The 27,759-nt window shown below is 39.4% G+C and overlaps 1 protein-coding gene across 1 annotated transcript in view; it reads right to left on the reverse strand.

Moving 5' to 3' along the window:
• Positions 1–22,313, reverse strand: part of RAF1 (Raf-1 proto-oncogene, serine/threonine kinase) — a 76,473-nt gene extending 54,160 nt beyond the window's left edge. Inside the window, exon 1 of the mRNA XM_044666777.1 lies at positions 22,255–22,313. The gene's annotated coding sequence lies outside the window, so the exon portion shown is untranslated. The remainder of the gene's footprint in view (positions 1–22,254) is intronic.
• Between the last annotated feature and the right edge of the window lie 5,446 nt (positions 22,314–27,759).

A 27,759-nucleotide genomic window follows, 5' to 3' on the forward strand; every position in this document is an offset into this window, starting at 1 on the left:
TTTACTATCACTTAAGGCTCTGTAACCCAGTAACATTCAAACAGTCAGGAGCTGTGTGTAAAACATACAGACACAGTGAACACATATGGTGATACTTGTAATAAAGGCAAAGAAAGCCAATATTGGTCCCCTTCCTAACTTCACATCTCCTCCCTGACTATCCCCTATGCTTGGAATGCTCTCCCTCCAACCCTGGCCTTCTTCATTTCTCTAAGTTCCTTCAAGACTGCTCAAATATCAACTTGGGCAAGAGGTCCCTTTCCACATTGATCCCTAGTCTTTTCATATACCAATACTTTCCTTCCAAGATTGTACTTCATTTATTCTTTGTGTATGGGGGGGAAGGGAGGGAATCTTGTATGTACATAGTTTTGGGCATGCTATCTCCCCCATAAGAATGGGAATTCCCTGAGGGGAGTAAACAGGTTTTTAACTATTTTTTATCCCTAGTGATATGAAATCTTAAAAAATGTTAAGTGACTCAAAAATAACTAGAACACATTTCTTGTATCTATGGACAGAAAGGCATTGATAGAGATCTAGAAGAAACCTCAAGAGCCATCTAGACCACTAATTTCAAGTTCAAATAGAATTGGGGAGGGGAAAGTACAGCTAAGTTGCTTGCTGGTCACATACACAAAACCACAAATCAGGGGAAGCTAGATGGCTCAGTGGACAGAGAACCAAACCTAGAGACAAGAGGTCCTTGGTTTGAACCTGGTATCAGACACTTCATAGCTGTGTGTCCCTGTGCAAGTCACTTAACCCTCATTTCCTAGCCCTTACTGCTCTTCTGCCTTGGAACCAATACACAGTATTGATTCTAAGACAGAAGGTAAGGGTTTAAAAAAAAAAGAAAAGAAGACCACATAATAATATTATCTATGTTTTACACTATTTTATCTATTTTGTTAAATATTTCCCAATTACATTATAATCTAGGTTCAAGCTCTGCTGGGGAGTGTTCTTAGCCATATGTAAGCTTGTATGTTTGACTCCTTTGATCTGGACCATTCCCCTCATTTCGAAGATAAGAAAATTGGGACAAAGAGAGATTAAGCACTAGGCGTTCTGCCTACAGAGTCCATGCTTTTTCCACAACAACCTGACCTGACCACATGACTTTAGCCTCTTCTGTGTAACTCACCCAAAAGAATATGATCATTGTAATCACAGCCCAAGGTTCATATACCTGGGTCAAGTTTAAGAGTCCATGCCCTAGAGCTGCTCAGCTCAACCTAGTTAGGGGACAGGATTGAGGGAGGGTTTGAGTGCCCCTAAAATGATGATGATCAACTTCGAGGAAACCGCCAGAAGCAGCAGACCCCAGACACTGACCCTTGTCCTCCAATTCAAAGGTACACACACCTACTGATGCCCACCCCAAGTCCTTCTGCCAGTACAACACACTTCTTATCAATTTATTAGAGACAGAGCTTGGACCTGGAATTTCACTGATATAGATGATTCCCCAAAGAGAAAATTCCCTCTTCCAATGAAGGCCAATACCTTCTCTGCAACTTGAGAAGGTCCAGCAGGTCTTACAGAGTACTTAATGGCTTAATACCACTGAGTAGGTAAAAGACTTAAATACAGCAACAAAGCCAATTTATTTCGGAATCAGACCTTGAATCTGGGTCCTCCTGATCCCAAGGCCATAACTCTACCCATTACCCCATAGCAAAATGCTAATGCACATGAGCAGACAGAATAAGGTCTACTTCTGTAACAAAATTATGCCCCCAAAAGGAAGGCAACAGAATGAAATTGCTAAGCTCTATGGTGACCTGGCACTAACTGTACACACTTCTGCCCTTAGAAGTGTTCTAATACAAACGAAAAACACTAAGATCTATAAATACTGAGTGGCTTACATAAAGTCATACAGGGAGTCATTGAGACAGGTCTAAAATCCAGGTCTCATCAATTTCAAATAATAATGTTTAAGGAGAGGCATGACAGAGAGCTGATATTGGAGCCAGGAAGACCTACATTCAAATTCTGCCTTCCACACAGTCTATGTGGTCCTCTTTAAGACACTAAGTTGCAGAATGGTAAAACCTGCATTGGTACAAAGAGTTTCCTAAACTGAAAATCAGGGCCAAGCCCAAGTCGAAGATGATTCTTCTTGTCTCCAGAAGCTTCTCCCAGTATATCACCCTCTCCTTCTGAGGATCAATCTCAGGACCTTCAGCTTAGGAGACTGATGCACAGGCTCAGTACAGTCACTGGGCTTGGGTTTGGCCCTGGATGGAAAGATCATTCCCACTCAAGCTCAAAATAAGGTCTATTGTTAGTCTGAGACAAGTGAAGTTGGACTCTCCCCCTCAGGAAAGAAACCCCATGCAATAAGGTCCAACCTGAGGCCTTCACCTTCAAGCGAGGTAAACTGGGGTTCATTAAATCTTTCTAGGCTACAAGTTTGGGGGCTTCTAGATTCCACTTCGACAAATGTTATAAGGTTCATAAGGCATTTAATAAATATTACTTCATTTTGCCCTCACAACAGCCCCAAGAGTTAGGTGCTAAGTGACTCACCAGGGTCACACATCTAGGAAGTATCTGAGGCTGAATTTGAATTCGGGTCCTCCTCCCCCCAGGTCCAGCAACTCTATATACTGCTCCTAGACTAGATAAGCAAAACCTATATGCAAATGTACATATTAGTTCAATGTTTGATAAACAGGAATGCCATAATTCAGCAAGAACTTTTAGAAAACTGAAGGTAATTTGGCATAAATAGGTTTAGATCATTGTTTCACACCAAATACAGAATACTCAACCTAAATACATAGCATCAGCTCACCATAAAATTTGAGAACACCTTTCATTTCTATGGATGGGAGAATTCTTAAAATAAGATATCCCAAAATAGAAAATTATTTCAATTTTTAAAAATTCATCAGTTTTTGCATAAAATAAATCAGAATAACTGGAATAAGAAGATAAGCTCTCTGATGGAGCAAATCTTATAAAAACATCTAATTTTTAAAAAATTTCTAAAATACAACAGGAATCAACAAATATATAAGATCAAAAGTCATTCCCTAATAGGTAAGTGGGTAAATGATATGACCAATTTTCCAAAATTATAAATGCAAATATCATTATGAAAAAACACTCCAAATAACTAAGAGAAATGCAAATTAAAGCAACTCTTGAGATTCCACCTTTCACTTGTGAAACTGACAAAGATGATAAGGCAGAGAATTAATATGGGGGGAGTGCAGAAATCATCAACACAAATACATGGTGGATTCATGAATTGATCCAACCATTCTAGAAAACAATTTCAAATTGAGGACATGTTACTCAACTGTTATCATCTGACTTGACAATCACTCTACTGGACATGAAAGAAAGGAAGTCAAAGATTAAAAAAGGTTGTAAAATAAAATTATCCATAGGGGTATTTTTATGGTAGCCAAAACCTGGACACAATGTGATTTTGCCAATTTATTAGAGAATGTTGTTGAACAACGAAATATAAATGTATAATTACTAAATCAAAGGCAAAATGAACATCAGGAATTCAGAGGAAAAAGAGAAAGACTTGTATGATCTGATGGAGAACAAAAAAAGCAAACCTAAGAGATCAATACAGATAGCAGCTACCACAGTGCAAATTAAACACAAAGAGCCAAATAAACCTCTGAGATTAAATGCAATATACTGATTTCAAAGGACAGATTTTATGTTTAACATTGCTTTCTTCTAAGGACACCAGATGTAGCTGACAGACTAGGTTGCTGAAGGTTGGTTTTGCTTGTCTGGGGAGGTTCTTTGTGATGGGGGGAAGCCACACTGGAAAAGAAGTTATATGCCAGAGATAGTGAATCTTTTAGAGGGAGTGCCAGGACCCTCTCCCTGCCATGACCTAACTCCAGACTAGGGAAAGAGAAAGTGATTCCACTGGGCTGCTGGGCAGAGAAGCTGGTGATATGAGAAATATCCTCAGGCAAGTGGGAAGGGGGAGGGGAACAGCTCAGCCACACATCCCTCTGGCTTCCTAGTAACAAATTCTGGTAGATGGTGTCTGTGCCCACAGAGAGCACTCCGTGTGTCTTTTCTGGCACACATGTCATAGGTTTGCCATCATGGCTGTATGCTGTCAAGACATATCAATGTGTCCATTTGTTTTATTTAAGTGTACTATTTTGTTACAAAGGACAGGAAATATCAGGAAGTATCTGATGGTCTTAAATGGTCTTTTAAAGAGCTAATAAAATATTTAAAAAGAAAGGAGCTGCTACATGGATAAGAAATAGGCCTTGATGTTAAAAAAAAATACTCAATAGACAAAAGATCAGCTACAAAGCAAATAACAAACATAAAACTTAGGTGGAAGTCAGGTCCTACTGCTCTTTCTCCCTTTAATTATATTCCCCATGGAGGAACTATTAATCCCAGGCTGTTAAGAAATGTGCATAATTCTTTAAGCCCCCTATAGGCAACTAAGTTGAAGAACATTTCCCATCTTCTATAAGCACACAAGGATATGCTCACTATTTGCCAAAAATCCCTTCAATCAAACAAAGCAGACCATTAAGCAGGAAATTTAGGGGAAATAAAAACAGCTAATAGGGCACTTTATTATCTTGACAATCAAATGGGAAATCACTGAATTGACAGTAGCAAATTAGGTAATACTACACTGTGTCTCAAGGTGGAAGTTCTCAGTGAAACTACTGGAAACTTTCCTGGAGCAGAGATGTCTTCCTAGCATTTAGAGAGCAACTTATTCTAGCACTGACATAGCACTTCACGGTGTGTACAGTGTTTCACATAAATTACATCAATGAAGCCTCACACCAACCCAGGGAGGTAAACAACATTATTATTCCCCTTTTAGAGATAAGGAAACTGAAGTTGACAGAGGTTGGGTCACAGAGTTAGTGCTTGTGGCAGGATCTGACCTTGAGTCCTCCAGCCTCCAAGTACAACATTATGCCCTTAAACTGACCCAGCCTGATGCCTCAAGCACTTGCAATCCACAGATTACGTCAAAAAGGCCAATAAGCTAAAGCACTTACCTCAACAACTCTCCCTCACTTTTGTTCTCATTCTAATAGCCTAAGACTCAGCCATTTACAAAAATGTCCCCAGGATTTATAGTTCTTTATTTGCATCACAGAGGAGCCCAAAGTAGAGGGGTTACTTCATTAAGGTACAAGAGTCCTTTCTCAGAAATACAAGCAGTAACCTTTCAAAGAATTTGGGTTTTTCCACATTAAAAATGAAAGAGTATTTCATATGTGTTGGTGCTTACAAATTTTAAATAAGAATTATCACTGGAGAATGCAGAAATCCAGTTCTTGCTATTTGTCTTATGACAGTGACATATCATTTAGCCTTCTCTTTCCTTCTGCAAGTACAATCTTTCTTCAGACCTTTGAGGAAAAAACACCATAATGAGGTGGTAGGTTTGTCATGCTTCCAGAAATATGTCTTCATTCATGTCCCTGCCTCTCCCTTTTGAAAGGTGTTGAATGGCTACTTATGATGATTATGGGAGGCCCTATGCCTCAGGTCCATAGGGAGTGCTGGAATAAGTTGATATGTTCAAGGAGCTCAAAATCCAGTCATGGAAATTAAATATATGAACTAATAATAATCTTTAAAGCATTCTAGTGTATTTACCCATTTTAAGTAAGCAAGTCAGCTCTGTCTATAACCTTTTTATAAACTATCAAGATTGTGTTTCCACAACTTCTCCCAACTGGGAAACCTGTACAAAGCTAAATGGGATTTTTTTGGGGGGGGCGGGGCGCAGAGAAGAGGAGTTAAACCCCAGACATTTCCTAGGATCCTGTGATATGAAGCTACAAACAAGGGATCTGATGGGAATTTTCCCTACATAAACAAACTTGATTCCCACTTTTGTTGTAAAGAAATTATATCCAAGAGGGTTACCTTGAACAGCAAGCCACTGAAGGCTGATAGCTATTTACAGCAGTGAGAAACATATCAAAACTCTTCCAAGGAACTTTAAAAACTTTGTCTGACACAATGTGGGCTGCAAAGAATCGGGTTTAGTGAGTTACCATCACTTTGCTGTGTGTAATATTTGAGGGAGTGGTGCCCAAAGAACACCATCCAATAGCCTGAGGATGAAGTGTGATATTTATAGTTGGTTTAAAAAATGCACCTCAAGAATTGAGTGTACACATATGTATACATATGAAGATTGTTTTTAATTGGATCCTAGTGAATGAAAACAATTTAAAATTCTAATTTTAAGCACAAATGCTTTTTAGTGAGGATGCTACCTCCTCTAGGGACCAACAATCCACTCTACTCTTATTCTTTCTATGTCTCACCAAAAAAAAAAAAAAAAAAAAAAAAAAAAAAAAAAAAAAAAAAACACCCCAAAACTTTATCCTTCTTGTCTTATACTCTCCAAATGGAAAAGCACTAATTTAATCCTTGCTGTGCCATTTCAAAGGAGGAATTAAATATGAAAAATTATAGGAGTAAATTATTTCTCTTGATGGCCTTAATGGGAAATAATAATATGTGTCAGTAAATAGGATACTTAAAATCTGGTAGTCTAAAAGAAATTACCTTTTCGCTACCTGAATATTTTTTAACAAGGACCATAAGATTTTCATTTATTTTTAATTTTTATTTTTTGTAAAATATGAAACATTCCACTTACCTGTTCATTAAATGAATAATTCTCCTATTAAATATAAACTGCATATGTTTGAATAATGTACAGTTCTATGCTTCAGCCAGCTAACTAAAGTTAGGCTACTTAAAAATCCATACCACTGTATGCATTTTTTGGAGAAAATGACATACCCAGGGGATATCACTTAATAAGAAACCAAGAAAGGAAATCCTTTCAAATGGTCAAAAACATATGAATCATGATCCTTTTCCAAACTATGTGTTCTCTCCCCAGTCTTAGTTACATAATAGCATAATATACCTTTGGGATTCTCAAAATCATCAGTCTGGCAATCTTTCAAATACATTTTCTTTAGTAAATTTATATCAAACAAAATTTCACTTAACTTCCTGATTTAAAAAAATTTTTCATTGGAATAAGTAAAAATAGCATTGAAAAAAACATGCCAAGAAGTTTTCTCTTATGGCCACTAATTAACATTGAGTGGTTCTCTTTTTATGAAGCCAAGTACACAGGGATATACCAAAGTCAATCTGAAAGGTGTGATCCTATGTTTCATTCTTATTATGGACAAAATAATATCTCATGTTAGTGTACATTTTGCCTAAATATGGAACTAGTGGCAAATAAATGTTCAGAGGGCCTTGGGAAATATGGGGGTGAAGAAGCGGGATCTAAAGGAAGGACAGCATTTCTTACAATGTTATGACAAACCCAACCTCTAATTAAAGTATTTTCCTCTAAGATCTGAAGGAAGGTAGTACTTATAAAATGGAATAGAAAGCAACATGAAAGAAACATCACTACAGTATAGGACACATTCAATGGAATGAATAAGTGATTATGTTCTGATGATTACTTAAGAGCACTGAAAAAAGGAAAGGGAGGGACTGTAGCTCTAGGTCTTCCACAGAAACCAGATGTGATCAAATGTGATAAAGTTTCATTTTAATGTCCCAGATGCCTCGAGGTCTCCCCAAAAGCATCAAATTATGTCTTATGTCCCAGAAGCAATACAACTCTTAGACAGTGTCCTTTTCCCAACAAAGGAAGGAAGGAATTCCATAAGAGAAGAAGAAAGTAGGTATTGCAAAATAAAAATTAATCCACAAACATTTATGGAACAATTGTGTGTCCAGCTTTGTCCTAGCCACTAAGGAGATAAATTCTAAAACATCATCTCCTTCCCCTAAGGAGATCATGATTTATTGGAGAGAGGAGACAGTTACATTTTATTAAATATACCTAATAATCATGGCAATGCCTAAGCACAAAATTAAAGGAACAGATAGTAAGTGTTGTGGGAACACAGGGCAGCTATTACTATGGGCTAATGACAGTCAGGACAGCCTCTCTGAAAGAGATAACTTGGGCTTGAAGTTGAGCCATGAGTCTTAAAGGATAAGGTGGGGATGCTGAAAGTATATTCCAGACAAGGATCAAAGGTAGAAATGCACATTTGGGAACCAACGAATAATCCAATTTATCTGGAATAGAGATTCAAGAAAATAGTGGAGACTGAAGTTAGAAAGGGGATAGGCAGTAGAGGGTCTTGAATTCCAGGCTAAGGAATTTGGATTTTACTCCTTAAGTATGAAACTTGAACCAATACTAATTTAAGAAGAGCAGTGAGCTAATCAATGTGATGTTTTAGGGAGATATTTAAATTGATCTCTTAAAGTTAAAAAAATTATTTTTCCCTTCCAATCTGCTAAATTGGATGGATCTAGTCTCAAACAAGTTGAAACTTCCTTGAGCCTCTTTCCATCTACTACTTTGGTAAATGTACTCTCCTGTAAATGGCTAAATCATGACTCTGATGGTAGCAGGCATCAAATTTTCAAGAGGTACTACCTATGCTGTCTACTTCCTCCTATGCCAAAAGGGTGCCTATTAAAAATTTCTTTTGAAAATAGATTACTGATCACCTCATACTGAGTAAATCAAAAACTAATCAAGAAAACAATTTATAGTGTCCAAAATACTAAGTCATGTTTAAGCAGTTAAAATGAGTTCCTTCATAACACAAGGAAATAATTCTGCTCTTTACTTATTTTACTTCTTCTAAATGCATAGTTTTTACTTAAAAAATGTTAAAATACTTTCACTTTGCCTATATCATGTATCCAAATGTAAAAGCAAAAACTGTCTTTTGGTTATTTTTAACAAATTTAATCTTTGAACTTCTCCTGGTGTTAATGATGATTAGGTTAATTTGCCTGAGAGCAAATGAGGAAGAATAAGGATCAAAATTTATGTTTACAATACCTACCTCAGTGTTCTTTCACTATGATTTTTCCTTTAAAAGTTTATACTAGGGGGGCAGCTGGGTAGCTCAGTGGATTGAGAGCCAGGCCTAGAGACAGGAGGTCCTAGGTTCAAATCCGGCCTCGGACACTTCCCAGCTGTGTGACCCTGGGCAAGTCACTTGACCCCCATTGCCTACCCTTACCACTCTTCCACCTATAAGTCAATACACAGAAGTTAAGGGTTTAAAATAATAAAAATTAAAAAAAAATAATAAAAAAAAGTTTATACTAGTACCCTACAATTTCCACAGAATCCTTTACAATATTTTACTCATATACTACAACTAGCAATATACCTTTTACCATTCCCAATCTATTCAAGATCCCACTCTCACACAAGTTTACATACTGGGGAAAGAGATACATGAACAATAATTGTGTACGTACATTAAAAGATCATAATTTAGAGCTGAAAGGGACCTCAGTAACCACTGAGTTCACTCCCTCACCCCTTCATTTTATAGACAAGGAAACAGAAGTTGTGATTTGCTCAGGGTCAGTCATCTATCTAGTAAGTACCTGAGATGGAACTGGAACACATCTTCTTAGCTCCAATCAGTACTAAATGAACTGAAAAAAGGGAAATAAAAGAAAGTGATTGATATTTAAGGGTATCAGTCAGGATAAGCACCTTTCCAATAAGGATGTTTCCTAGTCAAAGGGCATTTTTAAATAAAGGATAGTTAAGACTGTCTCAAATTATATTTTTATAATATTTTATAAGAAATCCTTGGAAACCATTAAAAATTTCTTGCTATACAAAGACAGAGAGATATGCAATGCTTAACTACTGTTATAAGAATGGAGATAAGGGAGATGGATACACACACACACACACACATATATAATTACAGTTGGTGGGAGCAACACCTACTCCTTTCACCCTGGCTGCTGTTGTAAATTATCCCTCTTCTCCCTGACAGGTTTGGTTGATTAACCTGTCAGTGACTCCTAACAACTGCCCAAGGACCCCTTGAGAGGTTAGGTGGATGGTTAAGCTCTCTAGGCCCAACCTGGGGTTGGATTGATTGGTAATGGGCTATTGATTAGCTTTGGATAATGATTAGGATCTGACTTCATAACTGAACTCCCTTCCCAAGGGCTGTGATAGAATGACCACTCAGGAAGGTATTTATTATTAAATACTGTTTATCTATTGATAGGGAAAGGATAACAAGGTACAGGTTTGGGGATTGGAAACCCTATTGCTCTATTTGACTATTAACTAATTGATAATCAGGACTGGAGACCCCTAGGCTGGTAGAGGCTTGAGGTCTTCTTCATCCTCTCTCTATCTCTGACTGGACCTGGCCACAGCCAAGCCAGAGAATAGGGAAGGCTATTGATGTAGATAGATATTGATGGTTCACTAGCTCTCACAGTCAAGCAAGGAAATAGGTTCAGGCTTTGGCCTACCCTCTTCTTCTTCAACCACTCTTCAACCTCCCTCTGCCCAGTTTGAATCACAGATGTTTGCCCAAGTCTCAGCTCAGAGATCTGAGACCTCTGGCTCTGAGGCTCTGGGTTCAGAGACCTCCTCCACTGTAGCTGTAAGGGGGTATAAATAGGGTGGGGCTAACCGATGTTTGCCCCTGGCTCACAACACCTGGGAACATTCCAAATCCCGCAACTGCCATCCCTGTCAGTCAAGGTGGCATCCATCTTATCCCAGATGAATGATTATAACACTACTTACAAAGTAAATGTTGATTAAACTATTAGAAAATGATCAGCTAGTTTAGAGCACACTTTCTCAATGGCTTGGGTAACTGGGGATTTTGTAAATTGACAGGCATTGTTAAGATATAGAGAAATGCTTGATTTAGGAATGCAAACACATAATTAAAGACTACCTTGAAGTTAAAAAAACTGTTAAAAGCTAATTCAGTTAAAATATATGTGTGTGCGCAGGCACGAATGCATGCGCGCCCCCCCCACACACACACACACATCTGCCAGCCCCTTCATATGGGCTTTTAGAGACATAAAAAACAAACAAATTTATCAGAGGATCAGGCTGGGAAGGTATGAATGGCCATCTGGATAGGTAAACCACCTGAAAATTGGAAGAAGGGAGGGGAGGTTAAAGAAGGAAAAGAAAATTCTCCCTCCTCACCTTTATTTTATGTCATTAAATTTTTTGTCATTAAGAACATGCCAAATCACTAATAAAAGAAATGCAAATCAAAACAACTGAGATTTCATTTTATACCTAGCAAATGAACAAAAATGATAAAAGAAGGAATTAGTGTTGGAGAGGTTATGAAAAGAGAGTATACTGATGAACTGTTAGTAAGCTGAGAATTGGTACAACCATTCTGAAAAGTAACAGCCTCTGACCCAGACATCTCACTAGTGAGTATACCCCAAGGTCAATAATAAAAAGAAAAGCCCTATACACAACAAAATATGTATAGCTGTACTTTTTATTGTAGTAGAGAAATGGGATATCCAGATACACGTTGCTTGAGGAATGGCTAATCAAGTTGTAATATATAAATGTAATGAAATACTACCATGCTATAAGATCTACTGAGAATGAGGAACACTGGTCAAGTGAAATACATGCATATATTAAGGGTTTCCAATGAGTCAGGCACGGTGCTAAGCACAGAAAAGCAAAAATATTCCCCTCCCTCAAGGAGTTCATAGTATTAATGGAAATAACATGTAGATAACTAGGTATGTACAAGATATAAAGAAGAGATGGAAGCTAATATCAGAAAGGAAGGCACTAGTAGTTACAGGTAGGGGGGAAAAGATGCATGCAAATTAATTTATCTTTTGTGAACTGTACCTATAAACCCTTTAAGAATAGTATCAAATAGTGTAAAAGCAAAACATGATATCACTTATCACATGTATATATGGGTATGTCATTTGGGGTCTAGACTTTTAAAAAATCTCTCTACAGCAAAAATGAATAATATGGAAATAGGTATCAAGTGACAACATTTGTACAACCCAGTGGAATTGCTTGTCGGCTCTGGGAGTGGGGAGGAAAAGAAAATGAATCATGTAAACATGGAAAAATATTCTAAAAAACAAACAAAAATTTAAAAAAGAATAGTATCAAAGGTGGAAAGAAAATATATGAAGGGTAGAATCAGTGATTTTTAACAATTTAAATAATTTTTTTAAATCTACAAATGCCTGAATTTATATAAGGAGGCAAGACTCCCCACTTTTAATTTAGCTGATTTACTCTATACATTTGAGCCAAAAATTACCTGACCACTCTGTCATGGTTAAGAAATCATGTGACTCGATTGCTGGTTAGCATAGTGGATAGAGCGCCAGGCCTGAAGTACAGAAGTCTTATGTACAAAAATTTTTATAGCTGTGCTCTTTGTGGTGGCAAAAAACTGGAAAACATGGGTATGCCCTTCCATTGGGGAATGGCTGAACAAATTGTGGTATATGCTGGTGATGGAATACTATTGTGATCAAAGAGATAATAAACTGGAGGAATTCCATGTGAATTGGAATGACCTCCAAGAATTGATGAAGAGTGAAAGGAGCAGAACCAGGAGAACATTGTACACAGAGACCAATACACTGTGGTAAAATAGAATGTAATGGACTTCTGCACTAGCAGCAATGCAATGATCCATGACAATTCTGAGGGATTTATGGAAAAGAACTCTACCCACATTCAGAGGAAGAACTACAGGAGTGGAAACACAAAAGAAAAACAACTGCTTGAACACATGGGTTGATGTGGACATGATTTGGGATGTAAACTCTTAATGACCACCCTAGAACAATTATCAATAATATGGAAATAGGTCTCTGATTGATGACATGTGAAAAAAAAAAACAGTGGAAATGTGTGTCAGCTGCGGGGGAGGGGTAGGGACTAGACAGAGAGCAAGAACATGAATCATGTAACCATGGAAAAATTTTTTCTAAAAAAAAAAAATGAGGTACAGAAGTCTTGGGTTCAAATATGACCTCAGACACTTCCTAGCTGTGTGATCCTGGTAAGTCATTTAAACCCAATTGCCTAGCCCTTACAGCTCTTCTGCCTTGGAACCCGTCCTTATTTGGGTTTCTAATACAAAATGTAGGTTTGTTTGTTTGTTTATCACGTGACAAAATACAAAAAGAGAGAAAAAATCATGTTACTGTAACTCCTATCCCCAAATTCAATGTGACTTGGCCTTCAGTTTCTTTCTCTTTTATTTACCAACTCATTTCTTTCTTTTTTTTTTTTTTCCAGTGACATGGAGAAACAATTTTTAACAATTGTTTTTTGACCTTTTGCAATCCAAATTCTCTCCCTTACCCTGCTTCCCAGGGGGCAAAGTGATCTAGGTTGTTCCTATGTTGTCATGCAATGCTAATTCCCTATTCCTCATGTTGTGAAAGACCTTTAGTTGTAAAATAAAGGAATTGGATTACATATTCCTTTAAGGGTCTCTTCTAGTTCAGAATCCTAAGATGCCTTGTCCAAAAATGACCCCCTACCCTTTCCCCTCTAAATCAGCCCCTCTCCCAAACTCTTTACCTGTGTTAATAGCACCACTGTCCTCCCAGTCACCCAATCTTCAGACTCCAGTGTTATCTTTCTTTCTTTTCCCTTGGCCTCCATATCTAATCATTTGCCAAGTGCCATAATTCTATCTCCATAATCTGTCCTATATCCATCTGTTCCATTTAATACTGTCACTGCCCTAGTTCAATTCAGGTCCTCATTACCTCTCATCTGAGCATTATTGTAAAAGCCCCATAAATGGTATCTATGCCCCTAGAATGTACCCTTCACATAGTTGACAAAATCTTTGTATGCATGGTCTGATCATATCCCTTTTGTTCACTTGTCTCTGGTGACTCCCGGCCACCCATAGCACAGAACATCAACTCCTCAGCCTACACCCTCTTGCACTGATGTTTATTTCACAGCACTCCTTAATATTCTACCTGCCCAACAATCTAGACTTTAGCTATCATCCAGTTTTACCCCATACACTCTAACCTGCATGCGTGCAACCCAAACTGTCCTCCATGCTTTGTACAAGGTGTCCTTTTGATCTCCACCTGTTAAAATCCTTCTCTTCCTTCAAAGCCTTCCTTTATGAAGCTTTTCCCCTTTTGTCAGTTGCAAAATAAAAAATTTCTTAAAGAACTTTGGCTGAATTTCTCCTCTAAATACTTTGAATTGTCTACTTTTTGTTATTCATCCCTCTATTAAAATGAAAGCTCACTAAAAGTGAATGTTTGGTCTTGTTTCATAATAGTATCCCCAGAGTAGCATCAAAGAAGTCTTCAAAAGAGTTAGCTACTTTTGAGTTGGGGCCCTGAACAATGAGGGAGGGTGATGGAAAAAATGAAGAGAAAAGCATAAGCCAAGGCGAGGCATAAGAATAGAAAATAGTAAAATCCAGTTTGTCTAGAGAACATAAGCACATACCAGAAATTAAAGGCAGATAAATATGGAAAGGTAGTTTACCACCAGAATGTGGAGGGTCCAGTTTTTGAAGTTTATCTTATTTTTTTTATCAAAGAATTTTGTCTTTTCTTTAGTAGAGTGAACTTTGAACTGAGAATTGTTTTTACAAAGAGACTTCCATGGTCCTTAAAAGACTATTAAACTGGAATTCAGAAGTCCTAGATTCTAGAATGACACTAGCACTAAACAATTAAGTAACCTTGGGGAAAGACTCTTAATCTCTTTTAGCCTCAGTTTCCTCATCTGTAAAACAAAACTAAAAGTTTTTGCACAAACAAAACCAACAGTTAAAATTAGAAGGGATACAGTTAACTGGGGGAAATTTTTTTTTTTTTTAATTTTAAACCCTTAACTTCTGTGTATTGACTTATAGGTGGAAGATTGGTAAGGGTAGGCAATGGGGGTCAAGTGACTTGCCCAGGGTCACACAGCTGGGAAGTGTCTGAGGTTGGATTTGAACCTAGGACCTCCTGTCTCTAGGCCTAGCTCTCAATCCACTCAGCTACCCAGCTGCCCCCTGGAAATTTTTTTTAATGTAGTTTTTGAAGCTGTCTTACTATTTGTCTGTGATTTTTTTTCTAGCCTTCCTTCTCTTCCGTGTATTTATAAATACCTCAGAAACCTCCTTTTCTTCCTTTTCCTTTTATTTCTTTTTGGCTGCCTGAGCACCCTCTTTTCTTCCCAATCCAATAACAAACTGAAAAAATAAAAACAAATCTTTTTTGAATATACATAGGTATTCAAAATAAATTCTACATAGACAATGACCAAAAATGTAAATCTCAGGGGCAGCTAGGTGTTTCAGTGGATTCAGAGCCAGGCCCAGAGACAGGCGGTCCTGGCTTCAAATATGGCCTCAGATACTTCCTGGCTGTGTGACGATGGGCAAGTCATTTAATCCCCATTGCCTAACCCTTACCACTCTTCTGCCTTGGAACCAATACACAGTACTGATTCCAAGAAGGAAGGTAAGGGTTTTTAAAAAAAAAAAATGTAAATCTCATTGTACATATGGAGTCTATCACCTATCAGGAGAAATCATCAAAAGTCCTATGAAACAATGCCTTGTCAATTCGTTGATCATAGTTAAGCCCTCCAAAGCTGTTTTTCCTTATAATGTTATTTATATGTTGTTCTCCTAGTTCTGCTCCCTCCATTCTGTATCAATTCATAAAAATCTTCCCAGAATTTTGGTTTTATATGAGCATTCTCTTACAACAATGACCAATATGGAAGTATGCTCTGCATGATAATACATGTATAATTCAGATCAAATAATTTACCATCTCCGAAATAGTGGGGGAAGGGAGACAATTTGGATCTTATAATTTTGGAAAATTTATGTTGAAAACTGTTATTACATGTAATTTTTATAAAAGATATTTGAATAAAAAAAGAGGAAAACAATCTTCCCAGATTTCTCTGAAACCTCTTCCTTTCATCATTTCTTATGGGGTAATTATATTCTAATATATACATATGCCATAATTTGCTCAGTAATTCCTCAATTGGTGGGCATCCTCTTAATTTATAGTTCTTTATTATGACAAAAGGAGCTATTATAATAAACATTTTTCTACATATGGGTATTTTTCTTCATTCTCTAATCTCTTTGTGGTGTAAGCTTAGGAATAATATCAGGGATTTGGGGGGCTTAGTTCCAAGTTGCTTTCCAGAATGGATGGATCAATTTAGTTTATAGTACTGTAGTAATAATATACTTGTTTTCCTGAAGCAACTCTAAGAATTACCATTTTCCTTTTGTGTCAATCTAATGTGGTGTGGAGTTGAATCTCAAGAGTTGCTTTAATTTGCATTTCTCTAATTATTGGTGATTTTAAGAATTTTTCAGGCACCCATTTGCCAACTTCAGAGTCCTCCGGTTTTTAACCTCTTCTTCCTCCAAACCCCACTTCCTCATCTAGTCAGTTGTCCAGAATTGTCAATTCCACTTCTATGACATTTCAGGCAGCTCCCCTTATACAGCAACCACCAGTTTAGACCTTCACTAAAGAAACAACCTCCCAATTGCTTTCTATGCTCCAAGTTTCTCCTTTCTCAAATCTGTCTCCACACAACTGTCAAAAGAAATGTCTATAGCACTAATCTGACTGTGCCACCATATAGGGACCCCACCCCCACCCCAGCCAAACCCCATTCCCCCAAGTGGGCAAAGATTTCTAGGCTGGAGTCCCCAAGGGTCCAGTTATTACTCTTCTCTCCCTACCACTAGTGAGTACTATCTTCTGGGCATGGCTCTCCCACAAGTGTGCATTCCACTGATAACTGAACAGTAACTATTCCATGTGTTGGCCCTGGCAGTCCCCAATTACTAGTATTCTCCTCCTTTTCAACTGTGCCTTCTAGTTTCCTGGTATCCTTCAAGGCTTAGTTAAATCCCACCTTCTGTGAGAAGCTTTCCCGACAGTGTGTCCTGTATTTTGTACCTTGTTTGTGTGAAGTCATTTGCATGTAGTTTCCCATAACAGATGGGAGCTCCTTGAAGACAAGGCCAATTTCTGCCTGTCTGTGACTCCCTAGCACAGTCCTCTGACATGTTAAGTACTTAATAGCTCTTTGACAACTTGACTATCTTCAATTACCTGAAAGCAATGGCATTTACTCAGCAGATATAGTAAGACATTGGGTAAACAAATCAGAGACATAACCTCCCTTTACATGTGAGGTCCCTGGGGAAAGTGGACAAAAAAATTCTAGGGATATGATGGGGAGGGGCAATGTGTGGAGAATACACATGGCAACAAAAGAGCTGGGCACCTTATAGCTCTCCCTGCCCCTGTAAAGGTCTCATGAGGTTCCCTTGTTCCCTACTGCTTTTAGAATAAAATATAAACTAAAAAAAAGGGTGGGGGGCAGTTAGTAGATAAAGCATCAGGCCTGGACCTATTTTTCATTTTTGTCTTTGTATTCCCAGTGTATAGCACAGTGCTTCATAAAAGACTATTAAATCAATGCTTCTTAAATTGAACTGAATTTGCCAGAGCAAATTAATTTGGTGCAGGAGATTGTCTTAAATAATCTCTTCTGTCTCAATTATAGAATGAGGTCCTAAAAGAAGATACAGCATTTATTTACGTTCTTTAATATTCTTTCAAGTTGAAAAAATCTTTATTGTTCAAGGCTCATTCTTACAGAACAAAATCTGCTAATAAGAGTTAAGTAGATAGAAATGATGAACCAACTAGGGTCAATCAATAAGCATTTATTAAAAGCAAAAGACAGTACCAGCCCTGAAGGAGCTTACAATCTAATGGCTATCTAATGGAGAGTGAGGCGAATATCCACCTTCTCCAAAGGTAACTAATGCTCCTGAAATGACCTTTCAGAAAGGAAAAAAAACAGCTCTCTCTGGGGAAATCCTATTCAAAATGGGCCATGGTTATGAAGTAGTAGAATATGGTTTAGAGGAGAAGATTCAGAGCTGAAAGGGACCGCTAGAGATCACCTGGTACAAGTATACAGAGGAGTGAGGCCTTATTTTTCAGAACAAGCTCTGCCCAACATTCCAGCATTGGAATCAACTGGTGCACAACAAATTGTACTTTAGAACACAAGTCATTCTTAAAGGAGAAAAAGTTGTAGAACAGAATAGAAAAGCTATTTATTATAATAGATATTTACTGGAATATCTCTATCCTGTGCACATTAACTTCAAATCACAGAAAAAAAAAGTCTCTTTTTAAATTCTCTTTGCCCCAGAAAAGGACATGTTGACCTATCCATGCCCAGGAATATGCCCCATCTAGATAGACCTGAATTATCCAATCAGGAAATGAATAACATTTGACTCAGACTCTCTTATTTTGAAGAAAAAGCAGAATTTTAACCAACTATTATGAAAATGAAAATCTTAATTAAAAAGAAACATTTATATCAGTTTCCTACAAGTCAGACAGGTAGAAAGCATAAGAATAACATATACATACAGCTCCATCAGGATCTATGAGAAACAATTAGATATATGTCTGAGGCATATAGTTACTTCCCCTAAAACAATTTTTTTTAGGGCAAAAAAGGTAGATAAACTTTCAGACCTCAATTCTATAAATTTAAGTCAGTTTTAAGACTAAGTTTACACCACACACCACACCCAGCTAGAGTCATTGAGGCAACCTTCCTAAGAGTCTGATCTAAAAATAAAACAAGACAGTCAAGTGTACTCAAGATATTCTATGTGAATTGATTGGAATGTGATGCTAATTAGCATACTTTTGTTAGTGATTTGCCAAACAACAACAACAAAAACCCCAACAACTTTCAGATAGCTGGGATAGGTCCAAGCCAATAACAAAAGAATCCACACCCCACTGGACACCTGAATCCACAAAAATCTGATTCTAGCAGTTTTGTATTAAGAGAAAGAAAAAGAGAGCAGGATCTCTTAAATGAAAATGCTGAAAATTACCCAATTATTCCGGTCTGAAAATATGGAACCAAAATGATTCTAAAACACTTCAATATTAAATCATTAAGAAATTATAGTCCATAACAAGAATACAATGACTATATTACAGAGGCTCATAGTAAAGTAATTTAACCCAAACTCAGTTATCTCCTTGGATCTGTACTATAGATATAAAGACTAACATATTTGAAGCCTACTTGTTCTAGGTGGGTGAGCAGTTCAAGGTCCTTCTCCTGCTTTCTTCCTCCATTGGGCATATATGCCCAAACCCATTCCAAATCTATTGTAGCACATCCGATTTTTAAATCTGAAGATTTTCATTCCAGTGAGCAGAACTTCTCTAAGCCTATTCAAAGCAGTTTAAAGTTCAGTTATATCTTTTCCACACACTGCCACTGACTGGCAAATTAATCTACCATCTTTCAATAACAATCATTAGAATAAGAATTTTAAGTCAACATTAAGGTATCTAATGCTGTTTAGCTAATAAGCTACTCCTAAGACAGAAAGTGCCGTATCATACTGTAAAACAAAATGCACCTTCTCATGCAACTTTTTCTGCCATTAAATGACAAATTACTAAAAATATTAGGAGGCCAAAATTTTGTATAATTACCAAGTTGCTATAATTTTAAATCACACATAAAAATTAAGCCAGAATATTTGTAGAAGTAGCTTATAGTATTAAATGAATATTTTTTAATTTAATTGAACTCATGATTCCATTTTATAGAAAGTAAAATTGAACTGAATAAAAATTTATTTACCAAGAAACTTCTATGTAGGCTCTGTATTAGAAGTTAGAGGATAAAAAGATTAATAAAATCTTGCCTTCAAAAAACATTATTCTAGAAAACTTTCAGATTCAAAGAAGCTTAAAAAAAAAAGCTAGTGGGGGGAAAACAGGCAAATGATATTTAACCTTGAGAGAGAATGCAATCTTGGTTTTTAAAGCTCTAATATTTAATGCTCTGGATTTCACACTCTATATTTTAAACTACAAAAGCAATCAATTTATGACAATTCTAATGACTCTCCGGTTTAAATTCTTAACCCAAATATTGTAATTCTCTACACCTCACTCTACATTTTTATTATCCCAGTGACCAATCCTCTTCTTACCCTCTGTTATATTATACCATACCTAACAAACTTTTTTGGGTGAATTTCACAGAAATCTATTTTAAATGTTAGGAAGACAGACTGCTTGGAGCTACTGAAAACATAAAATACTTGGTTTCTGGAAAAACAAACATTTCTAATGACAATTCCTGTTTATCTAACTAGATAAATTCTAAACAAAAACAGTAACAAATTTGTTTCAATTTCCAAAAAAAACCCCAACTGATTAGCATATAAGATATTAAATATCAGACTTAAATTATATAAGCATCACATACCAAGCAAGATTTAGAAATTACTGCAACTATCATAAAGGAACATTGTCATCACAATCAACACTATTATTGCCATTCTAACAAACCTGCTAGTGGATATGAAACCTTCTGGGTAGAAAAATCATAATAACCAGAAAAGGAATGCATTTCAAAGTAAAGAGCAATTTCATTTCCACCATTTCCACACTTATCAGTCTTTGATGTATCCACTCAGTGAATAGTACATGCATTAATTGCATCCCTCAGATATCACTTTGCATCCTTAGATGCTGCTCACCAGTTACACACATAACATGAATCTAAAAATTAGTCCAGGCTACATTTTACAATTCAACATTTTGCTTTCAAGGGTAACTATAAAAAACAAGAGAACATCATTCCTACATAAGGACAGGATACCCAACTTGAAATACCTAGCAGCCAAGTAAGAAGAAATGTTGTTTTAATTTGATTTAATAAAAATCATCTCAAAAGTTTACCAATTTCAGCATCTGAGAGGACAAAAGAACCTGGTTCTCAAATAGAAGAGGTAATCATCAATTCCCTTTTAAAGGAGCAAATACTATATGGACCAATTTCCACATGACACCGGACAATGCTTAATATATGCGCCATGCAGCTGGCCATATCCCCAAGAGACCGACCATGTCCTGCTAACATTATTTCCACAAAAGGAAACTGACCCAGTGAGGTCTGAAATTAAATGAGGAATGGAAAGAGAACCTCTTCCTGAAGAACGCAGAGGTTAGTCAGAAGACACAGGAGGACCAACATCCCCCCAAACCTTTTCTCCCAATCTCCCCCGGCAACTGAATAGGCTTTGCCTCTAATATTTTGTAAATGAGCTTCTTACACACCCTAGGGATTTAGAACTTTAGTGAATTTACTTACAGCAAAGTCAGCCCCGGTTCATTTCCACAAAAACTACCCTCCCCCAATCTTGTTTCTCATACTCTAGGTAAAAGCACCTTCAGCTCCCCTAACCCCCATTCCACTTCGAGGGCATACGCACACAAGGAGATCCCGGAATTTTCACAAGAAAACGAGGGGGGAGAGGCACGGACAGTAGGGATGAAGGAGAGACCGGAGCTCCCGGCCTCGGACTGCAAAGCCAAGATTCTATTTGTCCTGACCCTCGATTCGCTCGCAGAAGCCTTCACCAGTGTTTACCAAATCTCGGGACAGCCAGGCTGGCCCCGCACCAGAACTCTCAACGTTTGCCTCAGTGGCCGATGTCACTTCCCTCCTCGCTTTCTTCACCTCCACAAAGAGATGCTTGTACTAGAGGGCCTCGGGGGTCTCTTCCAGCTCTAGTTCTAGGATCACCCCTCCTCAATTTTCTCAATTGTACAAAGAGGGGCTGGGGCCCCCTTCCATCTATGATCTCCCACCCTGCCGCCTCAGTTTCTTCTTCTGTACAAGGGGGAGGGATTGAGACAGAGACCTCTTACAGCTCTAGATCCCCCCAGGGCCTCAGTTTCTGCAACTGCATTAGTGGGGATATCCTTCGAGCTCCGGATCTATGATTGCTCTCCAAAGGCCTCAGTTTCTCCATCTGTACAACAGTGGGTGGGTCCTTTTAGTTCTAGATCTGATTCCCCCCAAACCCTGACCTCAGTTTCTTCATCTGTACAATGAGGGAAAAGGGATGGGGCCCCTTCCAGTCCTAGATCTATGATTTTCTCACCGCGCCTCAGTTTCCTCATCTGTACAAAGGAGCAGCGTAGACCAGGGCCCCCAGCTCTAGATTCATGATCCCCCCCAACCCTGGCCCCAGTTTCCTCATCTGTACAATAATGAAGGGTCTTTCCAACTCTAGATCTAAAATACCCCCACCCCCAGCCTCAGTTTCCTCAACTGTAGCAGAAGGGGCTCGAACTCTTTCCAGCGCTTTCCCAAAAGAGGCTGGGCAAGCCGTGCCAGTCTTCCTCCGCCCTCGCTCCCCTGCCGGGCCGCGGCCTCCCCAGTCCAGGGAGCCGGGCCGGGCCGTGAGGCCCCGCGCTCGCCTGCCCGGTCAAGCCGGCGGGGCCGCCTACCTGCGGGGCCGGTGCGCGCCGCGTGCGGTCCCTCCCGTGCGTCCCCGCAGGCCGGGCCAAGGCGGCAGCTGCTGCGGCGGCGGCGGCACCGAGCACCCAGGCCAGATCAGCAGCGGCGCGTCCCCGGCCCGGGGGAGGGGGCCCCGGGCGGCCCCCGCATCGTCCCCGGGCAGGGGCCCGCCAGCCGGCCGCTGCCGAGTCGAGATCCCGGCCCGCTCGCCGCCACCGGCCCGGCCAAGCCCGAGGAGGGGCTCTCCTTGCCCGCCGCAGCGCCTGCACTCGCGCTCCCGTTCCGGCGCCCGCTCACAGTCGCTCCCTCACTGCTGGCGGCGGCTTGCTGCCTCCATCTAAAATGGCGGCCCCAGCGTCCGCGAAGAGGAGGCTCGGCGCTCCTCGGCCTAACCTGCGGCGCCTCCCCCGCGCCTCCCCCACCTACCGCGGCCCCCGCCGCCGCCGCCGCCACCGCCGCCCGCCGCCACCGCCGCCGCCGCTGCCACGGCCCAGGCGCCCATTCATCCGCTCCGGTATCGTTCCTTCTTCCCTGGCTTAGGCCCCACCCCCTGGGGGGAGGGGCTTTGGCGCAGCTGCGACCGCCATTTCATTCTGCGGGCTGCCTGGCGAGCAAGCGAGTGAGGCTGTGGTGTGGAGAGGGGACCCGGTGGGGGGTCGGGAGGGTCGACTCCGGCAGCCTCCGCGAGTCCCCTACTGAGCTGAGGGCGAACCGCCCCGGATCACGACCATGCGTAGATCCAGCGGATCGTGAACCGAAGCGAGCGGGGTGGGGGTGGGGGGAGGAAGCTGAAGGAGAATAATGACCTGGACAACGACTACAACCACAATTAGAGCCGTCAGCGGAGCCCCTAATCCGACAAGAAACAATTAAGTGCCTACTGTATGCCAGGGGCGCTGCCCAGCGCGGGTTTAGAAGGAAGGGCAAAAGCCAGTCTGATGGGAAAGAGGGCAGGCCAGCAGCGTCCACCAAAAGTTATGAAACCTGACAATAGCAACAATAATAACGCATTTTATACACGTAAAGAAACGCTGGTGTTACCTTATCCCACCTCCTGAGGATTCTAGGAAACAGTGGCCGTTATCTCCTCACACAGGAGGACGCCAAAGCCCAGATGATGATAATAAACAGCATTGCTAGAGCGCTACGTTACATATACAATCACTGCATTTGAGAGTGTCTGAATCCTCCAAGGGAGCTGCTCCCACTGTGCCCTTCTCCAAACAGGCTGGGAAATCCAACACTCCACAAGCCAGGTGTACCTAGGCAGGTCCCTCCTCACAGCTTTGAAGCTGAGAGGAACCTCAGAAGTATCTAGATCAACCCCTTCATTTTACAGAGGAAGACACTGCCTGAGGTTACACTGTGGCCAAGGACGGATTGGAACCCGGGCACTGCGCTAGAAAGCCAATTTTCTATATCCCGTATCATACCACCTTTTTTGGGATAAATGACATGCCAAAGATTGTATAGCCAGGAAGCATCTGAACTTTTCCTTACCTCTTGCTTAGTTACATCTGAATTCTTATCTTGTGAGTACAATCTATTCAGGTATTTCTTGAAGAATTACTGTAAGACATGAAAGATTCTAAGTAGCAATGTGGTACAGTGATTTAAGAAGGAAGAAAAAAAGGCTTCATTTGAAGTCAAAAGACCTAGATTCAGTTCTCAGCTCCGGAGCTCACTACCTGGCTCTGAACATTCCCTGTTTTAAAGACCTCATTTTCTTCTATTATAAAATGATGTCTACGTAAAATCCAAGGTTCCCTCGGGTTCCAAATCTATTAAGCCTTCACAGAGAATATTGGACACAAAGTCAGGGAGACCGGAGTTCTCATCCTGCCTCTATCACTTCCCAGTAGAATGAACCGTGGCAAATCATTTAACCACTACTGGCCTCAGTTTCTTCATTCATAAGGAAGGATGATAATACCACCTACCTCAAAGGGTCTTAAGAAGATTAATAAGAGAATGTGTTCAAAGTACTTTGTAAATATGGATTTTACCCATTATAATTCTGAATAACCATGCCATTCCTAAGCCTTCGAGGAGTTTACAATCTATTTGGAGAAACAAAAAGGCATAAATATGAAGCAGGGGCTTCCTCCAACACTTTTCTATTCCTCACCTCCAGGCTCTAGAAATGATTTCTTCATACTTAAAATTTATCATGAGACTTTCCTTGGACCTCTCTTTTTCAATTAATCACATTCTTTCGTATAGTCATTTTGTGTTTAGGTTGTAAACTCCTCAATAACAGAAGGGGTGGAGGTAAAAAAAAGAGCAGATTGGGTGCCTTAGCTGTCTTTGTATCCCCAACAATTTGGAGTAGGCCTTTAATAAATGTTTATTGAAGTAATGAGGATCCAAAGATGTTATTGGCCTAAAAGTAGTCAGAAGGGGTTTCAGGGAGGGCTTGTGGCTTGAAAGTCAATGAGGAGACTCCTGGCATCTTAGAACTCTTAATTGATTAAGGGGATTTGCCACTGCCACTAGTTTTACCACTTCACTTTTTTGAGAGTCACAGTTCTAATTATTGATTGTTACCTATCTCACAGGATGGTTGTTCAGATCAAATGAATTCATGTATATACAGAACTTTGTCAATCTTAAAGTGCTATATAAATTTCAGTTATTGTCTCTGAGCACTGTGAATAGAAGTTTGAAAGGATTCTCCCCTTCTTTCCCCTCTGTCATCTGATCCAGCTCAGCTGCTTTTGGCTACCCAAAGCACTTCAAAGTTTCCAGGAGAGTAGCAACCTGATTAGAGCCTGGGGCTTCTAGCTGTCAGGTTTAGGAGAAGGTTATTTGACAACAAGGATTAACCAGGCAGACCTTCATGGGGAATATTAGGGTCAAACCTCAACTGTGTGTAGGTGTCTATGGCCCAAGGTGTGGCCTTATCTATTTGCTGAGTGTGCCTGCTACCCCCTCCTCCAAACTCCCCTAATTGTCCTCCTTCTTTTAATTCCCCATTTAAAAAGAAATAGAATTCTATTTTCTTAGTGAATCCCTTTTCCCTGCCTCATGTTTTCCTTGTTTTCTTCTCAACACATTCATTCCTGAAACCAGTTCTCTACCCAGAATAATATAAAAGTCTCCAGAGGTCACCTAGTCCAATCCATACCTGAAAAAAAGATCCCCTCTACAATATACTTGACAAGGGGTTGTTCCTACCTTGCTTAAAGACCTCAAATGAGGGAGAAGACACTTCCCCTCAAGACAATCCACTCAACTTTGGAATAGTTCCAATGTGCTAGGAAAGTTTTCCTTCTGTCAAGCCTAAATTTGCTTTTCATCTTCTACTCTTTGCTCTCACTTTTGTCCTCTGTTATCAAGTGGAACAAGTCAATCGGTTAAATGCCTACTGTGTGCCAGCTACTGTGGATAAAAAGGCAAAAATGAAACTGCCCTCAATAAGGTACATGGTATGGAGAAACAACATGTTCCCATCTAAATATATACAAAGTAAATGCAAGGTCATTTCACGCAGGCAACTTTTTCCACAGAATGGCTCTTAAAGTGCTTAAACAGATATTGTACATAACCTACTTCTCCTCTAGTCTAAAAGTCTGCAGGACCCTGGCTGACCCAACACAGATCTTTTAACTCAAACATCTAAACTCTTTCTTCACAAACATTTCTACCTATTCCAGCCACCTCCACTTACTTTTTAAACCCCATTCCATCTTTACTTCTACTCTACCCTAGGGAACATTATAGGGAAATTTCCTTTTATTTAAACCTTTTCTCAACTCCTTTACATGGCAGCACCTTAGATGGCATATGACCATCTAAGTAATTTTATATACTTCATATCTCTCCCATGAAGACTTTATTTCTGATTCCACAGAACAAAAGGAGTCATCCTTCTTGTCCCACAGTGCCATTTATAGACCATTTTTAACTAGTCTTGTCATTTGGAATTCATAATATTTCCCATTTTCATCTTTAAATCCTTACCACTATTTTCTAACAGGACCCATTTCTATCTAGAGGACTTCAGTAATCAACTCACATTTCCATTCCTCATTAAAATTCTGTGGTTACCATCATCTGTGGTGGCTTAAATGTGTTGATGACCCATTAGACACTTTAGCCTCATGCTTCCTTTGGGTTGATCTCTTTCACTCTGTCTTCCATTTTTGTACCTTACTAGGCATATACTAATATTGTCATATCCTGAACCCTTTTTCTGTTGAACTTTATTCATAAATTTTGAGGACCTACTTAATGCCCAACATTTACTAGCTGTGGGGAACAGAAAAGAAGTTTATGGCATAATTTTTGCTTATAATCAGTCTAGTTGGATTTAATTCAGTACATTGATGGATCCATTAATTCACTGGAGCAGGTACTCTCAGCATAAATTTCAGCCTATCCATATTGTCTTATTTCCCTCCAAACATCCATCCTCAGAAGATTTATCCAACATGCTACAGCTCTTCCTTTGGGGCCATTCCCTGGGGTTCCATAGGACAGCATCAGAGCTTAAAAATTGAGTTTTGATGGTAAGGAAAGTTGAAGATTATAGAAAGTGCCTTCTAGTTTTTCAAATGTGTGCCCATCTGCTCTCTCCAAATTCATTTTTGGGCTTTAGCCACTGCCTGTCTGCAGCTAGGAAAACAACTTATACAAATAAAATACTGAATAGTATGAGAGAATAGAATTAAATGCCCAAATATCTGACAGAAATGATGAGTTTTCTCAAGATCTTTTAGAGTCTTGGACTAGGCCTTGAAAGATAGGTAGGACTTGAGGGAAAGAATTTATTCTGCTCAATTCAGTTGAACCTTTCTCAAGTGCCTACTATGTATAGGCACGTATTAGGTGCTGGAGATACAAAGAAAAATAAAAGCAGCCCTTGCCTGGTACCTTAAGTTCTACTGGAGAATACAGCATGAACATGACTGTAGACTTAGAGCCCAGAAGAAATCTCCAGGCCATCTATTTCAACCTCCTCATTTCACAGAGGAGGAAGCTAAGACCTCAGCAGATTAAGTGGCTTGCCTAAGATTACATATGTAGTAAGAAACAAATAGAGGGGCAGTCAGGTAGCACAGTGAACAGAGTGCCAGGCCTGAAGTGGAGAGGACCTGGGTTGAAATATGACCTCAAACACTTCCTAGCTATATAACCCCTAGGCGAGTCATTTAACCCCAGTTGTCTAGCCCCTTACCACCTTACTGTCTTGGATCAATTCTAAGAGATTAAAAATGAAAGAAAGAAATAGGATTTGGGCCCAAGTTCTTTGACTCAAATTAGTTTTCCTTCCACCGTGTGACATCTTCCTCAAAAAGAATTGGTTGGTCCTGCTGCCTCTTTCAGTGACCATCTTATTTCTTTCCTTCCTTTCATAAATTCTAGTACCTTAATTAACCAGTTACCTTCACTGCCTTAATATTCTACAGAAATAGCCATCTAAATAAATTTAGCCATCTTTACATTCTAATCTTGAACCTCTGTAACAACTGTACATTGATTATTTTCCTCCT

Source organism: Gracilinanus agilis, chromosome 1, assembly GCF_016433145.1.
Source record: "Gracilinanus agilis isolate LMUSP501 chromosome 1, AgileGrace, whole genome shotgun sequence".
Taxonomy (NCBI): domain Eukaryota; kingdom Metazoa; phylum Chordata; class Mammalia; order Didelphimorphia; family Didelphidae; genus Gracilinanus; species Gracilinanus agilis.